This window comes from Garra rufa, chromosome 20 (assembly GCF_049309525.1).
Source record: "Garra rufa chromosome 20, GarRuf1.0, whole genome shotgun sequence".
Taxonomy (NCBI): Eukaryota; Metazoa; Chordata; class Actinopteri; order Cypriniformes; family Cyprinidae; genus Garra; species Garra rufa.
The window spans coordinates 11,560,009-11,579,434 of NC_133380.1; positions in this window are offsets into that span (position 1 = coordinate 11,560,009).

A 19,426-nucleotide genomic window follows, 5' to 3' on the forward strand; every position below is an offset into this window, starting at 1 on the left:
ATTCCAGATTATCCAGACTGTGGCCTCGCTAGGCTATTTTAGAAATTGAGAACTGTACAGGGAATTCACTAAGAATGAATCGTGAGTCGTGTACACACTGTCTGCATTGTTTTAGTAAGTAATTTACTCTTTTATTTAATTTGACATCATCCAAATTATTTTTATTTGGTCTTGGCGGAATAAATCTACAGTACTACACTACACTGTAGTATGATACAAGAATCATATATAATAACCCGTAGCAGATCTATACAGGTGGAGCTGGGGAGGTGGAGGGTTTCGAAGGAACCCTGAAAGCACATTGGAAAATTCTCTAGTAGATGCTAAACAGCCATTTAAATGTAAAGAAGTAAGTGCATTTTAATGTATTACTGCATTCATAAACACAGTGGTTGTCTGTAGCAGCTAATATTGTGTGGAAGTCTCGAAAACTTCCGGCATAAAAAAGGTAATTAAGGCTTTCATTTTGTTCTGTTAAACTTCAAAAGAGTAGTTGTGACAGTAAAGGTATTCAAAGTTCTTGTCTTTGATGAATTTTCTGGTAGGAATTGCAGTTCTTTTTAATTGTGCTTTCCTTAATTAATATTACAAATGTGTACACTGTTTGCAATCTTAATTTAGATTAAATTAAGTAACGTAATTGCAATTTAAAAACCAATCTAAATGAAACTGAATGGTGCTCTTTTCTGTCAACACAACACACAGAGGATTAAGGATTCATAAATGTTTTAAAACATGTTTTTAAAGTCGGCTGTAGAAGGGTTTAACCTGTAGATGCTGTCAGTATGTATTTTGCAATTATAATACTACAAATACAATGAATATTTCTTCAAACCATGTTGCATGGTTTCATGATGCATTTTAGGTGCTGTGGACAAACTTTTACTCACTCAACTTTTTAGCGTTGATGCGGACAATCTTGGGCCACTCCTAGATCATATTGTGATGTTTGGCCAGGGCTGATGGCACATAATGTCAGATCAATGATAGATGCTTCATAAATGGAGTCTAAATGACAATCCCCCCTCCTCCTCCACCCACGCCCCACATCTCTGTCTGGTTCCATCTCAGTGCGGAAGGTTACCTCCAAGCCAATGACAAACTTTGACGAATAGCTTGTCTGTACAAGGGCCCACGAGATGAATCAGACATTTTCTCTCTCACCTTTTCCTCAGCCTTCAGCGATAAGTGATATAGGACATCTCCACTCCACCCACCCTTGCCTGCTTCGTTCATTCCTTTGCTGACTTTTTTCCTCCACGACGTCTAACTCTCAATCCATCACAGGGTCGCCATACACCATGTTTTGAGACTTTGCTGAAAGGTCAGTCTAGTCTGCTGTAGTCACAGATTTGGTGGGGGAAGAGCAAGTAATCTCTCCTGGATTTGAAGGCAGTAAATTGTTCCCGTTCCCTCAGCCGCTATGTCCTCAGAGCTTCTGTCTAATATTAGTTTGACAAACTGGAAAGGACACAGTCAGATGTCGTGCTGCCGCTCGCTGGGCCAGACCAGGCATGCTTGGATTTTTGTAGACTTTAGTACTGAGTGCGCTTGGATTTCCGGGATCAGGAAGTTGATCCAACTTTCTCCTGAGTGTATTTGGGTGGCAAATGCCTCGTGTGGAGATTCTCCATCTTTGCAGCTCTTTTACTGGCGGAAGTGGATCAACGGCTTGGAACATCATAATTGAGCAGTTGTTACTGAAGAAACTAGCTTGACAAGAGGGCAGTTATCCAGACAACATCATCAAAGCTGTCTTAGATGTTTGCTGAACTACAACGTTTGACTTTGGTTGTCAACATTTGATAAAGTCAACCAAAACTAATTCTGCTTCTAGCTGTTGTACAAGCTTAATTAAAATTCATCATAAAAAATATTCTATAAAGTATATTATAGTAAATATGATTATAAATAATCCTGTTTTTAGTAAGATTTACATAACAATTAATCAAAAAAACAAATATAAATCAGAAGGTAACTGTTTATTATAGATTTGTGTTCAATCCCAGCTTATGCTGTGCAAATAATATTCACACACACTGACACGTTTTATGGGGATATTCCATAGACATAGTGATTTTTATACTGTACAAACTCTATTTTCTATCCCCTTACCTTAACCCTAAACCTACCTTCTTTTTTTTTTTTGGTGATCCCGGATCAACATTACTGTCCAAAAATATAGACCTAACTTTAACCCTAAGCAGAATTTAACCCTGAAATCAGAGTAGAATGTTAGCTGAATAACAAGGATGTAGAAGCACTTAAATCTAAGCCGAAAATTGACATTTCCTGTAATCGTTTCCCTCACTTTTGATTGGTTGATTAGAATGTTGTTTCAGGAACTACAAGGATGTTGACCCAGGAACATGTTATATTTGGTAAAATCAGATTTTTTTTTATATATATTTTAGATTTGCAAAAAGTTTGTTCTATATGATTTATAAGCTTGTTTCCTCATGGGGGCCAAAAACTGTCCACACAAGGTCAAAAATTACTGGTATTACTATCCCTGTGGGGACATTTATTTCCCATAATGTAAGGAATACACACACACACACACACACACACACAACTTGAATTGAAAGTTCAGTGAAAAAGAGGTTAATATTGAGTAAATGCAAAGCTCTGTCATGAAACTCTAGATGGCACAGAACCTAGAAGTAGGTTCTAACTCACAGACAGATTTACTAAACAGGCCAAATTAGCGTTAGAGCGCAATTCCATAAATGCACCGATGGAAGGGGATAATTCTGTGTGTGATTTACTGACAATCCGCACATTAAAGAACGCAGAAGCAGCTAGATCATTTCCATAATGACCTGCACAATCTACCAAATGCAGCACAAATTACCGCCTGCCTTAAAACATGCTTTTTTTTGGGCATTAAATAATGGCGCAAATACCAGTATACAAGCGCAAACATTAGTAAATCACATTGTGTGATTCATTTTTAATACTCTCCTCCCATAAATTTTGAGTCTGAAAGGGAAACTTCTACAAATGCATATTCAATAAGTTCAGGCGCAAAAAAAACGATGTCCATGCCTTTTCAGTACTAATTCTTTACTGTGCATCTTTAGTAAATCCTGGCATTACTATTTTAAAAGGCAAAAGGTGGTTTGCGCTGGTACAAGCTGGTACAGCTGATTGGTTTCTTCTCACTTTAGCAGCTAATGAGCTTGCTGCTCAACATTCAAATATTTGGCTAGTGCTTGAGGTAGCAGTTGCAGTGCGCTTAAGAAGCCGTTCTCCTTCCCCAGCTCCACCTGTATAGATCTGCTACGGGGTGATTTCATCTATGTTACTGTATACAGTGGGGAAAATAATTATTTGATCCCCTGCTGATTTTGTACGTTTGCCCACTGACCAAAAATGGTCAGTCTATAATTTTAATGGTAGGTTTATTACAGTGAGAGACAGAATAACAACAAAAAAATCCAGAAAAACACATTTCAAAAAAGTTATCAATTAATTTGCACTACTTGGTGGCAAAACCCTTGTTGGCAATCACAGAGGTCAGACGTTTCTTGTAGTTGGCCACCAGGTTTGCACACATCTCAGGAGGGATTTTTTTCCCACTCTTCTTTGCAGATCCTCTCCAAGTCATTAAGGTTTCGAGGCTGACATTTGGCAACTCGAACCTTCAGCTCCCTCCACAAATTTTCTATGGGATTAAAGTGCCCCTATTATGCCATGTTTAAGGTAGTTAATATTGTTGTAATAGTCTCTTAAAACAGGTTTACATGTATGCAAGTTCAAAAAACACTTTAGTTTTCTCAAAAATTAGATTTAATTTTACCCCGTTTCTAAATGATTCGTAAACGACTCTTGTGAAGCAGTTCGAAGAATCAGTCTCTCTAAACCCCTCCTTTCAGTGAGCCCTCACCGCTGTGATTGGTCAGATGGTGCAGTCCTTTTGGATTGGTCTACCGCTTCAGCGCAAAACGAAACGCCCATTGGCATAACTGAATGACAGCTGTGGAGACCTGTTAATGCATAGAAAAGATAGCCTCGATTTTACCCTATCAATTCGAGCCGGAGTCTGACGATGAAACGGTTGAAGTGGCACATCGACAAGAAACTGTTTTGCAAGCATGACTGGAGCAGGACGTTTCTCAGTGGGTGTCATATTATAACTGTGGAAAGTGCTTGCAATTTGCTTTTGTAAGCGAACCGGGCACACCTCTATGTTGTGAACTTCAACACTGTAACGTACAACCCATAACACTGCGTTAAGCCATCGTTTATCATTATCATTACTTAAACTAATAAGGCAGACAGACAGTCAAGCTGCATCAATCACAATTTTTAGACTACATTGCACTCACAGCTGAACAACAGAACTACAGAAACGCAAGTTAGCCGCTTACCAAGACATGAGCGGGGTTGTTACACACCATAACGTATACAAAGACGTATTTTGAACGATCGCTAGAAAATACAATCATTAATTATTAATCATACTTACAGGTAGAAGTTCAGAGGAGCAAGCTGGTCCAAATAAACTGGGCACTGATCCATTTTTTAAAACCAAGCGTTTGGTGAATCTCGCGTTGTAACGTTACTCCCCAAGATTGGAAAAACAGTCATCAGTAAAATGACGCGAACACAACACAAGATTGGCATTGGACTGCTGTGGTGTTGAAAAAATTAATGTTAACCACTCATTCTTGGTAGTTTCATCTTTCGGAAGGGCATATAAAACAAATTCACTCTCACAGCGCAGGGCGTCTTCTTGACATGATGTAACGTTAATCCACGTGAAAATGGTAGGCCTACTGTTTGTGGGCGGGCAAGTTGTTCGCGAAATTGAACGTGGGCGGACATTACGCAAATGTGTAGCTCGTGACGTGTGGCCGTTACAGAAAAAAGATTCGAATTGCTGACGACTCGTTTAGGCGAATGTGAGCCGACTCTTTTTTTTGTTAGACAAAAACTTCATTTATAGTGCACTGTCGGCGTCACAACTTTGCAGATAGTTTATGTTCACATACAGCTACATGACACACTACATGAAATATCATATTTGAAAAGGCATAATAGGGGCACTTTAAGGTCTAGAGACTGGCTAGGCCACTCCAGGACCTTAATGTGCTTCTTCTTGAGTCACGTCTTTGTTGTCTTGGCTGTGTGTTTTGGGTCATTGTCATGTTGGAATACCCATCCACAACCCCTTTTCAATGAGGGAAGGAGGTTCTCACCTAAGGTCCCTTTGATGCGTTGCAGTTGTCCTGTCCCCTTAGCAGAAAAACACCCCCAAAGCATAATGTTTCCACCTCCATGTTTGATGGTGGGGATGGTGTTCTTGAGGTCATAGGCAGCATTCCTCCTCCTCCAAACATGGTGAGTTGAGTTGATGCCAAAGAGCTTAATTTTGGTCTCATCTGACCACAATACTTTCACCCAGTTCTCCTCTGAATCATTCGGATGTTCATTGGCAAACTTCAGACGGGCTTGTACACTGCAAAGTTTCGGTCCTTCACAGTGTAGTGTGTTACCAATTGTTTTCTTGGTGACTATGGTCCCAGCTGCCTTGAGATCATTGACAAGATCCTTCCGTGTAGTTCTGGGCTGATTCCACACCGTGATGATCATTGAAACTCCACAAGGTGAGATCTTGCATGGAACCCCAGACAGAGGGAGATTGACAGTTACTTTGTGTTTCTTTTATTTGCAAATAATCGCACCAACTCTTGACACCTTCTAACCAAGCTGCTTGACGATGGTCTTGTAACCCATTCCAGCCTTGTGTAGGTCTACAATCTTGTCCCTTACATCCTTTGGCAAGCTCTTTGGTCTTGGCCATGGTGGAGAGTTTGGAATCTGATTGATTAAACGCCTCTGTGGATGGGTGTCTTTTATACAGTAACAAGCTGAGATTAGGAGTGCTTCTAATCTCAATTTGTTACCTGTATAAAAGACACCTGGGAGCCAGAAATCTTGCCGATTGATAGGGGATCAAATACTTATTTCACTAATTAAAATGCAAATCAATTTATAACTTTTTTGAAATGTGTTTTTCTTGATTTTTTGTTGCTATTCTGTCTCTCACTGTTAAAATAAACCTACCATTTAAATTATAGACTGATCATTTCTTTGTCAGTGGGCAAATGTACAAAATCAGCAGGGGATCAAAAAATTATTTTTCCCACTGTATATGGGGGTTATTTCATATGTTATATGTGCAGCAGCAGTATTTCTTACATGCTTTCAGCACTATTTCTGTGGATGTATTAGTGGCAGCAAGTCTCGATCTGTTCAGCCAAGACCAAATGCATTACCATCGGCATAAATCTCATGATAGAACTACAGTTTATATCTACAGTATTAGTTACTTTGTTTTTTTCCCGCTAACTATTTCCATTGATGGTGCAAAAAAAAGACAAAGTAAGTACTACAATCCATCTTTTTTCATATTTGAATGACTTCTTCCTATATCATCAAAAAAACTCCAGTGTGCTCTGTAATTCCCAAAACCTTAAATCCTCTCACCATCTCCCTGCACCTCTTCTTATAGAGCAGTCAAAGAATATTCTCAACAGAATCTATCCTTTCTTCTCACACTTGCTCTTTTGACCTTTGCAGCTCACTGGTTTCATTAGTTTGACATAAGCTGCCCTGCCATGGCTCGCTGACGTACATTTGTGAGAGATTCAAGAGAATTGCACGTGCTGTAACATAAAATGTGTATGATTCTGTTGTCAAATGTGTTTGTGCAGCTGAGGTCATATTTGTGTGTTTGGCCAGTCATTAATATTTTTATACTTTGTTCCATTTCATTAAACTGAAGTCTACATCCCCCTCAAGCCTTTATCGTTGAAATGACTTTGTGTGTGTGATAGACAACAAAAATACAGCTTGTTTTAAATCCAGGTGACCTTCTGGGTATTTAGGATATACAAATTTCCTCCTACCTACAGCTCTTTGTGCAAAACGCAATATATGAATAAATAGAAACACGTCAGCCATTTTTATAACCGGGTATGACAAGTGCTTACAGACCGATGCACAAACTCTAGTCTACTGAGCGTCCCCAAGGACACGTCATGTCTCACGGGGGCTTTTTAAAATAGAATCACTTCCTAAACAGCTTTCAGGTTTTTGACCAGGGGAAAGAGTTGCTAGGGTGTCTTTTCTCAGCTAGAATGGCCATCTATCAGCCAGTCGGCAGACAGGAGGTCAGTTCATGGAGAGATGTAGGAATAGCCTCTATAGACCACAAACACCTGTTCTGTACAAACAGAGATGATGCAGGAAATGACACTTATTTGATAAAGGTTGTACAGTAGCGGAATATACAAATACTGGACTCTGAATCTCATGAAAACAAACACAAGTCACACTGAACCCTAATATCAAGAGTAAATTAATAAATTAGTTATCAAAAATAAATGCTAACAATTCTTATTAACATTATGATTTTTAGTTTTACTTTTTTTTTCTTAATGACATTATAGCTTTCTCTAAATCGTTTCAATAGTGTTGTGAAAGTAAGATTTTTAATGTTTTTTAAATAAATCTCTTTTGCTTACTAAGCCTGATTGAGAGCATGCCCAGTCGAATTGCAGAGGTCCTGCAAATACTGACTCTTTGCATAAATGTCATGTAATTGTCGATAAAAGCCTTTGAAACGTATGAAGTGCTTGTAATTATATTTCAGTACATCACAGAAACAACTGAAACAAAGATCTAAAAGCAGTTTAGCAGCAAACTTTGTGAAAACTAATATTTGTGTCATTCTCAAAACTTTTGGCCACGACTGTATATATTTTATTTATATATATATATTTTTTTTTACAGTTATTTTTATGTAAATAAGCATAAACTGGAGGACGAACAACAAAAATAATGTATAACGTGTATTTAATAAATAAATGTAAAAATGAATAAACAAATAAAATTAACTACACATTTGTTTGTTTTTTTGTCATTCATGTTTCATAATGTTGATTCCAACAATAGCTTTCATTCTTTTATAGTTATTTTTATGCAAATAAACAAAAGGACGAACAACAAAAATAACAGTATGTATGAATATTTTAGTTCAAATAGTGTTTTTTTACAACTTTACAGTAATAATAAATAAAAATAACTAAATGTGTTCATTTATTCATTCATGATGTTTCATAATATTGATTCCAATAATAAATTTTATTGTTTTACAGTTATTAAAATGTAAATGAGCATAAACTGAAGGACAAACAGCAAAAATAACATTTATTTTAAAATTCAAATAATATATTTTTTACAACTTTACAGTAATAAATAAATTAATAAATACAATTAACTAAATTTGTTTGTCATTGTTAATTCATTCATTCATTCGTGATGTTTCATAATGTTGATTGCAGTAATAATTGTTATTCTTTTACATTTATTATTATTTAAATAAGCATGAACTGAAAAAGAATGAATAACAAAAATATGTATAAATATTTTAAAGTTCAAGTAATATGTGATTTTTAAAACTTTACAATAAGACACACACACACAAACACACACTTTTGGGAAATCCTTAATTGTCTTTTTTTTTTTTTTTTTTTTATTAAAGGTCAAACTACATATCTCATTTCTCATATTTGATTCAGAGCTAGTACTTTAGGATTTGTGAGATTTACCCAGTGTTATTTGAGCTGTAAAGGTGGACAAAAGTTTGGATCTGCTGAATAAGTTTTTGTTTGCTTTCCAATCAGAAAAGTAAAGAAAAAAAAATCTCCATCCAGTTCAGCTCTAAAGTTTTGGAAAATGCTCAGGGGAATTCTGTTTCCAAAGTGGATCCAATCACTAGAACACAACATCAAAAAACTATTACAGTGAACAATTTGAGCCGCACATTATGTTGATATTATACTATCATATCTGAATTATTTGAGCTACAGCCAGTTTTTCAATACAAATCAGATCCTAATTAGGTTTCGCCGGTAATGATGTAAGTTCCAAATGACTTCATTTACAATATCTGACTTTTATTCACGGTACCGAGCGCCGGTGTGATCAATCACCTGTTCGGTGCTGATTCTTAGTGACACCTTTGGAAAATCGTGGTAAGAAGTTATCGATTCCAGACAGGAAAATGAGTGACTGCTTTCCACTTTGAGAGCAATTGCCGCGAGCGACTCTTCAATCTGAACGGCACACAATCACATTCCTCTTTATTGGAAAAACACTGAAGCCAGTTCAGGGACACTTTAATTGAATTCACTCTCTATAATATTCAAATCAAGCCCATTGCTGGCAAACAGGAGGCATTTTCCATTTCCAGCGGTGACAGTTGGGGTGTCTGCGCAGGTGATAGGGAAAACCGCACTCGTACTTCAGGCAACATTTTTCTTTTTCATTTCATTAAAATGTGCTATTATCTCTTCAAAGATCCTGTCTATGTGACATACCAATATTTCAACAAACATATCAATCCAACAGGGCTTGTTATCAAGGTTGGAGTTTCCAACAATATGCAATCAAGCAAGAATGGATTGATGTGTTTTTCTTGTCAAAGGATAAAAACGTATAATATATCCCTTTTTTCCCAAGGAAATTAAGTAAAAGATTTTTGTCTGTAAAAGCAAACAATAAATTCCTTTATTTAAATAAATAAATAAACAAACACACAACAGCGGTTACTTTTGTTGTACTGTCACTCAGATAAACACACAGCAAAGTGTTTGAGATTGCAGTCAGGTCTTGTATTGCCACCGCTCATCTCGTGTCTCCGGAGAGCTGCTGTTCTCAGACGGTGGAAATATGAAGTATGATCCATCCAAAATGGTTTTTCCTGAATCTTTCTTCTTCTTCTTTTTTCATCATGTGAAAATGAAGCGTGATTATATTACCGTCCCTAGTCTGAAGTGTGTGTCCATATCTTTGACTTTGTGCATTTTCAGTACATCCCTCTGAGGACATTGCATTTTACCACATCATAATTTTCATATTCACAATCATTTACACCAAGCAAACACCTCAGAGCTCTTTTTAATGGGTTTAATGGGTTTAACTCTCATGTTGTGTTTGGGAAGATGCAGAGGTCCTTTAAATAGAAATAAATAAAATAAAATAAAATAAATATTCGAAAGTTTGAGGTCAGTAAGATTTTTATTGATTTATTTATTTTAAGAAATCAGTAGTCACTTATAATGTCAGTAAAGATTTCTCTTTTTTCTTTTTTTTTAAATGCTGGTTTTGAACTTTCTGTTAATTAAAAAATCCTAAAAAAATGTTTGTTTTTTTTTTAAGAAAAACTGAATATTACTGGTTTACTGTATTTTTTGATCACACATGCAGCCTTGGTGATCATAAAATAAAAAACAATAAAAAAATAAACATACTTTTGAAATCTAGTAAATCAAATCTTTATAATAATAATAATAGTAATAATAATAATAGTACATAAAAATTGAAATGTCTTATTTATACTTGAATAATATATATTTTTAATAATATAATACAATACTACTACTACTAATAATAATAATAATAAAAATAAATGTTATTAAAATGTCTTGTTTATACTCCATGGCTTTTAAGCATAAGTGTCTTCTTTAAAAATAATAATACAATTTAAATAAATAAAAACATACTGAAAATGTGAATAATATTTTAAAATAATAATATTTTTTATTTGAAATAATAATTGACTTTATTGAAATCTATTTTTTATACTCCATGACTTTAAAGCATAAGAGGCATTTTTTTTTAATAATAATGAAATGTAAATAAATAAAAAACATACTTTTGAAAAGTAGTGAATATTTTATTATTATTATTATTATTATTATTATTATTATTAACAATAATAATAATATTAAAATGTCTTCTTTATACTCCATGACTCAATAAAACATACTTTTAAGAAGTAGTGAATAATATTTTTTTATAAAAACAGTTATAATAATAATAATAATAAATATAATAATAGTGTCTTGTTTATACTCCATAGCTTTTAAGCATAAGAATCTTTTAAAATAATAAAATAATTTACATAAATAAAAACATACTATTGAAAAGTAGTGAATAATATTTTAAAATAATAATAATAGATTTTTTAAATGTCTTGGTTATACTCCATGACTTTAAAGCATAAGAGGCATTTTTTAAAAATAATAATGAAATGTAAATAAATAAAAAACATACTTTTGAAAAGTAATGAATATTTTAATAATAATAATAATGAAATGTCTTCTTTATACTCCATGACTCAACGAAACATACTTTAAGAAGTAGTGAATATTTTTTCTAAAATAATAATAAATGTTATTGAAGTGTTTTATTTATACTCCATAGCTTTTAAGCGTAAGAATACTTTAAAATAATAATAAAATTTTCATAAATAAAAAAACATACTTTTTAGAAGTAGTGAATAATATTAATGTTTATAATAATATAATATGCCTCTGCATAACAGGCATTTATTTTTTAAATAATAACAAAATGTATATAAATAAAAAACTTACTTTTTAAAAGTAGTGAATGATATTTTAATAATAATAATAATAATAATAATAATAATAATATATTGAATATGTCTTGTTTATACTCCATGACTTTTAAACATAAGTTAAAATAATGATAAAATTGAAATAAATAAACGATATACTTTTGAAAAATAGTGAATGAAATTTTTATAATAATAATAGAATAATAGAATAGAATAATGGAAATGTCTTTTTATACTCCATGCCTTTTAATAATATAATGAGAACTGATATAACCATAATTAAAATCCTAACAGAACAGGAGGATTAAAAGCCTCCTTATCCCTTAAACGTTCAGAATCACATGCAAACAAGCTTATTTTCTTGGGATTTTTTTAGGAATTCTGCGCTTGTGCTTATTTAACCAACCTTTTGTCACAATATTTGCCACTGTATCTTTTCTATATTGTTGTAAATCCCTGATTTTCGTCTGAGGCTGCATTAAGAGCGTAAAATCTGTGCTGTTGTACTCCCTTGACTCCCTGCTCCAGGTCTGTGCCATTAGCGAGGCATACGTGCAGCGCTGCAGTCAGCGTATAGAGGGGCTGGCAGACCTGTGCGGGGTCTGACTGCGAATGGGGATGAGCTGTTTTACATTCAGCAGGGGCGGCTGATGTAGTTTGTAGACACAGGGCCCTGCCAGGCCCTCTCAGTCTCAGTATAATGCCAGCAGGATCCGAAATGCCACCTCCGACTGCCAACCCACTGCAACCCATGTTCCCTTGCTTCAGGCATGAGGATTTGAGCTAAATGAGACGGTATGAGTGTGTGTGGGAATAAATATACATCAGTGGATGCCTGTGTATGTGTGTGTGCATGTTTATTTGTTCAGCAGTCAGTTTGATTTGTCTGTCCTTCGCTGTGAGATATGCTCTACGGTATAAACAACACCACACCTAGCGAGCACGCATTCACCCTGACCGGACCACACCGCACCTCACCCCCACCCGCTCCCTTCTCGTGCCAAGACCATTAGCCAAGTGGACCATGCATTCGCCAGACCGATCATTCACTTCAGGTCACTGCCACGCATTCATCATTATCGGGGTATGAGGTGCCAGCGTTGTATTTGTCAGTAAAAGAATAATTCACTGGAAGTTGATGGAATTGCTCTCATTGCATTCTTGTTTTTTGCTCAAGTATTAGCTTATATATCAATTTTATGTAAATATGATTATTGATTTATTCCATGCGAGGCTATTTTTCTGAAGCAATGTAACCTTAAAAAAGAAAAAGATAAAAAACACCCCAACGTGATATTTTAGAAATCTTTCTAATATGCTGATTTATTATGCAGGAGTATAATTGAAGTTCCTTTTGGGAAACTGCCACAAAACGCGTATACGCGTGTGTCGACCCCAGGGGGTTAAATAAACTCACTTACCTTCACTTACCTTGCTGTCCGTCTGCTTCCCTGACAGAAGCCCGGACCGATACAGTAAAACAGCATGTGCAACCCCGATCCAGAGCCCAGCCAGCTTTTATCACCCTGCAGCACAGAGCACCAGTCAGAGCCCACCGCAGCCGCAGAGCCAAGATCTGCCGCGATTAAAGCGACAGAGGACATCGCGACTGACCAGGTGTGTGAGCCGGCTACGATGTGCATCACCGTGGGAGTTCTTGTGGAGATCGAGGGCTTAGAGGGAAGCCCCACCCACACTCCTAACACTGAGGGTGAGCTGCAACTGCGCTGTGGACGTTATTATAGAGAACTATTGGAGATATTTGAAGTGGATTTAATAGACTGGTATGGGGAGATAATTTCCAACCCTCCCCGATGGATCCGTCCAGCCTTCCTGAGTCCCCGCTGGTTCCGTCCAGAATCTCCGCCAGTCTCATCCAGTTCTCCTGAATATCCGCTGGTCCCGTCCAGTCTTCCAGAGTCTCCGATAGTTCCGCCCAGCCGTCCAAAATCTCCGCTGGTCTCGTCCAGTTCTCCTGAATCTCCGCTGGTCCCGTCCAGCCGTCCAGAATCTCCGCTGGTCCCGTCCAGCCGTCTAGAATCTCCGTTGGTCCCGTCCAGCCGTCCAGAATCTCTGCTGGTTCCGTCCAGTTCTCCAATGTCTCCGAAGTTCCCACCCAGCCTCCCTCTCCCGCCTCCACTCAAATCAGCCAGTCCTTTAGCCCTGTCTCTGCTGTCGCCGATCAGTCCCACAGCTCACCCTCAGGCAGCGCTACCTAGGAGTGTGGATCCATCGTGGGACATCCAGGCTCCAGCTCCGCCAAGGCGTGTCATTCCCCAGTCTCTGCCTACATCCTCCGAGTCCTGGACTCCACCTCGGTCCTCCGACCCTTCGGCTCCGCCTTGGCTCCTGGCTCCCTCATCTCCACCGTGGCCCGTCATCCCACCAGCTCCACCGGGCTCCCTCATCTCTCCGGCTCCGCCTTGGTCAGTCGTTGACCATCCGTCGCCTCGGGACTCCATTCCTCCGGCTTCACCTCGTCACTCTGTCCCTCCGGCTCTGTCAGGCTCCTCCTTCCCTCCAGTTCCGCCTAAGTCCTCTGTCGCTCTGGCTTCACTGCGGTCTTCCGGAGCCCCAGCTCTGCCTCGGTCCCCTGAGCCATCTGCTTCACCTTGGCCCTTCGGATCCTCAGTGTCACCCTGGCACTCCATCTGCTCGGCCTCACCTGGGTCACCTCTACCAGTGGCTTCGTCTCCTTCGCTCGTCCCCAGGGTGTCGTTGACCATCTCTCCACCATGGCTCCTCCCTCCCTCGACTCCGCCCTGGGGCCTCATCCTGGCTGGGCTCTGGACCGCCATCTGCCTCCTCTGGCTTTTGACTCCTATCTGGCTCCTTCCTCCTTCTACTCCACCCTGGCTTTACAATCCTGACCATCGGACCTTTACCAGTTCTTCACCTGCACCATTCCCGCCGCCTGAACCCCCACCCTCCCTCCGCTGTTGTATCTTTTCAGTCGTGAGGTCGCGCCTTTCCAGAAGGGGGGTGATATGTCACGGATTGGCCAGGCTCTTCACTCTCAATCATACCAACGATCACGAGCACCTGACTTTTAATCACCAGCACCTGTCCTCCATTAACACAATCCCTTGAAAAGCACTCCACTCACTCCACTCTGGGTCCGGGCTCGTCATTACCAAGCAGACTCAAAGGTTGTATCAGCGATTTCTAGCCTAAAACATAAAGTGTCAATTTCAGCTGACCTTTCTTCACGATCCGCTCGCTGCCTGCCCCATAAATTGTCTGTGAAAAAACCGCGTCTCTCTGGTCAGCCTAGGGTCCGAGATATGCCAAAAAAAACAATCGGCGCTATCAACACACCACAGATAACCAAACAGTGTTCCAACCAATCAGCGTCAGGGGTCTGGTGTTGTGGACTTTCCTACTGGTGCTGGGACGTGAGGGAGGCGGAGCGAAAGTCCACAACACCAAACCCCTGACGCTGATTGGTTGGAACACTGTTTGTTTTTGTGTGGAAAGGTTGGTAGTGCCGATTGTTTTTTTGGCATATCTCGGACCCTAGGCTGACCAGAGAGACGCGTTTTTTTCACAGACAATTTATGGGGCAGGCAGCGAGCGGATCGTGATGAAAGGTCAGCTGAATTTGACACTTTATGTTTTAGGCTAGAAATCGCTGATACAACCTTCAAGCGAGAGCTTTCCACAGCGAACGCTACTCTCTTCACAAGCCATTATCTACAAAACCTTCGGTAAAAGATACTTACCTGTTTCTACTCACCTGTGTCTGATCTTCTTCAGTCTTCTGTCCAGATCCCATCGTCGAGGACGATCGTGCCGTAAGCCAGTCCTGATCTTCAAAGTGCGTGAGTGTGTTCCATAAGCCTTCTGGTCAGTCGCCACTTCAAACGTGGCCGTTGATGTCTGTCATCCGTCCATCCTGCAAAGAAAGAGAACTATTCAAGATCACCAGTCAACGCATCCAAAGAAACCTGTCTGTGAACGCCATCACTCACCTGATCCACCAACCTGCTTCACGTCTTTGCACTGCTGTTATTAAATAAACTCACTTACCTTTACTTGCCTTGCTGTCCGTCTGCTTCCCTGACAGTGTGTGTGTATATATATATATATATATATATATATATATATAATCTGTTTATTTATTGTGTATTATGTTTGTAGTTAATATAAAATACTTAATGTATTTATAGTATAATTTATAAAATTATAATATATAGAATTTATATGTGTGTTTGTTTATTTATTGTGTTGATAAGTTTGTATGCATACATAAAAGTATGAAGATTTATATAACTATTTTCAACTAATATATTATAATATATACAGTACAGACCAAAAGTTTGGACACACCTTCTCATTCAGGTGTGTCCAAACTTTTGGTCTGTACTGTAGATATGAATTCAACTGAAAAAAAACTTGTGAAAACATATCTTTCAGGTGGTCAAATAGTGGAGCTCTGCAGCCACCTACTGGTAAAAGTTATTTGTAGTTGTTTTTTTTTTTTTTTTTACTTTTAAAACTGGATTTTCCAAAACATGGTCAAAGATCTTCCACTAAACCATGTGAAATTATCCATGTTACTTTAATAAACATAAATATCCATGAAATTATCCATGTTACTTTAATAAACAGAAAAATATACAGTACAGACCAAAAGTTTGGACACACCTACTCATTCAAATGAATGAGAAGGTGTGTTCAAACTTTTGGTCTGTACTGTATATTTTTCTGTTTATTAAAGTTTTTACTCTACATTTGTGCAGTTTTCATTGGGTTAGTGATATTTTTAAATATATATAAATTAATAAATAAATATTTTTAAAATGGGTTTTTAAATAAAAACTGCTTTTTTATGTAAAATTCACTTTATAAAAGACCCACATTTCTAACTTTAATTCATGGGGATAACATGGATAATTTCACATGGTTTAGTGTAAGATTTTTGCCCATCTTTTGGAAAATCCAGTTTTAAAACTAAAAAAAAAAAAATTTACCAGTAGGTGGCTGCAGAGCTCCACTATTTGCTATTTGCTATTTGACCACCTGAAAGATATTTTTTCACAAGTTTTTTTTCAGTTGAATTTATATCTACAGTACAGACCAAACGTTTGGACACACCTTCTCATTCGTTTGAATGAGAAGGCGTGTCCAAACTTTTGGTCTGTACTGTATATATAAGAAATTTTCACAATACTGTCAACAATATTTTTTTTATTTGTTAGCACATTACCAATTATTATTTTTAAATTAAATCTTCTGTAAACACTAGGAGTCCATTGATGGTGGCAAGAAGTGCATGTTTAATGAATGCTAGGTCTAATTCTAGTTGGGAAGTAATTATTTTGTCCTATCTCAAAATAATATTTTAATCTACATAAAATTAAATAACATAAATCATGCCAATTATACCAAAACTAATATATTTGAGAAAAAAGGCAGAGAAGTTTGCATCACTGGATATTACTTTCTGTCGTTTACGTTTCGCTACTTTCGTTCCATGTTAAAACTTTTGAGGTGTCACTTCCTCCGTTACCTCTTCAGAGAAATCACCTGCTAGCCATGGTACAGTCAAAAATAACACCAAACAAGAAGCTGTAAGATTTTATTATTGTCTGCTGCAACACACTTGGGGTGTCATCACCAGCTATCCTGTGTGAAATCTAATATTGGCAGTGTATGATATCTGTGTGTACAAGTGAGTATTCCCATGATGTGACAAAACAAAGAGATTCATCAAAACCAGGTCTAACTAAGCTATTATTGGCCAGTGTACAACTCTCTAAAGTTTCCCCACTTGGCTGTTGTTTATGGCTATGTCCTGCAGATTTACAGCACTGTGTGTTTTATGAAGTACCATCAGAGGGTACGAATGAGTCGGGGAGGGCCGACGTCAGCATTTTCAGCCAGGCACCACACCGTGATGCATGGCGGATCTACCCGCCGTCCAGGGACCCGTTTTTGTTTTTGCACTTTACTATATGTGCTTTTATTTTATCTCTGCTTCTTTTAGAAAGCACTGCATCATCATATCGAGCTGATCTCAGAGGAGAGATTACTTTAAATGATTGTGAGTCATTGTTTTAGAAGGGCCTGCAGGACGAGCACTGGGAACTGGGGAGAGTAATATCACAGTCCGACTATTGACAGTTTCTTGAACTAAACCTCTGCAGAGCAAAAAAATATATACAAAAACATCCCTCAGCACAAGCCACAAAGAGCAGGTTTACACCTTTTAGTGTGATGTTTAAATATTATATTGTATCCTAACTAGACAGAGTTTGTTCTAATTAGCTACGATGACTAGCCCTAAAACATCTTGCTTGTTAAGTTGACATATTGACCTTCCAGTAATACTGTTTCCGGGTCTAAGAAAAAGAGCTAGGCTTTTAAAAACTCCTTTGGCTCACGTATTTTAACAATTCAGAAAAGATAAATCACTGTCTGGCCGAATGACATTTCGATATCGAGATAAAGGGTAGGATCATGGTTTTTCGGTAGTGCTACAGCACATTGTGAGTCTATATTACCTTCATTTGTGTTTTGCTTTTGGGATCTGAAGGAGCATTTGGACGCAGAAAGAGTAACGTTTGACGTCAGACTAAACAACCGGACACAGAGATGTAAGTGTGGCGTTACTAATGCTCTATCGAGACGATCTATTCCCACATAAAATGTTGAGCTTAAACATTTTAAGTAGTCATTTTGATGACTTTTTAGCAATAAAGGGTTAGTTCATCCAAAAATGAAAATTCTGTCATTAATTACCCTCATGTCGTTCCAAACCTTTAAGACCTTTGTTTATCTTCGGACCACTGATTAAGATATTTTTGATGAAATACAAGAGCTTTCTGACCCTGCATAGACCGCAACTCAATACCATATTCAAGGCCCAAAAAGGTAGTAAGGACATTGATAAAAACTATCCCTTGAATCCCTGGTGAAAAAAAAAAACAGCTAAAACCAGCCTAGGCTGGTTGGCTGGTTTTAGCTGGTCAACCAGCCTGGTTTTAGCTGGTCATAGCTGGAAGGCAGGCTGGTTTTAGAGGGGTTTTGGCCACTTTTCCAGCCTGGCCAGGCTGGTCTTAGCTGGTCAGGCTGGGAAACCACCAGCTAAAACCAGCCTGACCAGCCTGGCCAGGCTGGGAGACCAGCTAAAACCAGCTACTTCCAGCTTAAACCAGCTAAGACCAGCCAACCAGCCTAGGCTGGTATTAGCTGTTTTTTTCAGCAGGGATGTTAAATAAAGTACTGATAATTACTCACCCTCATGTCGTTCCAAACCTTTAAGACCTTTGTTTATCTTCGGACCACTGATTAAGATATTTTTGATGAAATCCAAGAGCTTTCTGACCCTGCATAGACCGCAACTCAATACCACATTCAAGGCCCAAAAAGGTAGTAAGGACATTGATAAAAACTATCCCTTGTTAAATAAAGTACTGATAATTACTCACCCTCATGTTGTTCCAAACCCGTAAGACCTTTGTTCATCTTCGGACTACAAATTAAGGCATTTGTGATGAAATCCAAGAGCTTTCTGACCCTGTATAAACAGCAATGCAACCGTAATGTTATAAAGCTACGAGAATACTTTTGGTGTGCAAAGGAAGCAAAAATAATGACTTTATTCAACAATTTCTTTTTTTCCGTGTCAGTCTCTTGAATGTGTCAGTTGCTTTGCTGTCTATACAAATTCAGAAAGCTCTCGGATTTCAGCAAAATTATCTTAATTTGTGTTCTGAAGATGAACAAAGGTCTTACGGGTTTGGAACAACATGAGACTGAAAAATTATTACATTTTTGAGTGAACTATCCCTTTAATGTTAAATAAAATATTGATAATTACTCACCCTCATGTTGTTCCAAACCTTTAAGACCATTGTTCATCTTCAGACCACAAATTAAGTTATTTTTGATGAATCCAAGAGCTTTCTGACCCTGCATAGACAGCAACACAACTACCACATTCAAGGCCTAAAAAGGTAGTAAGGACATTGATGAAATAGTCCATGT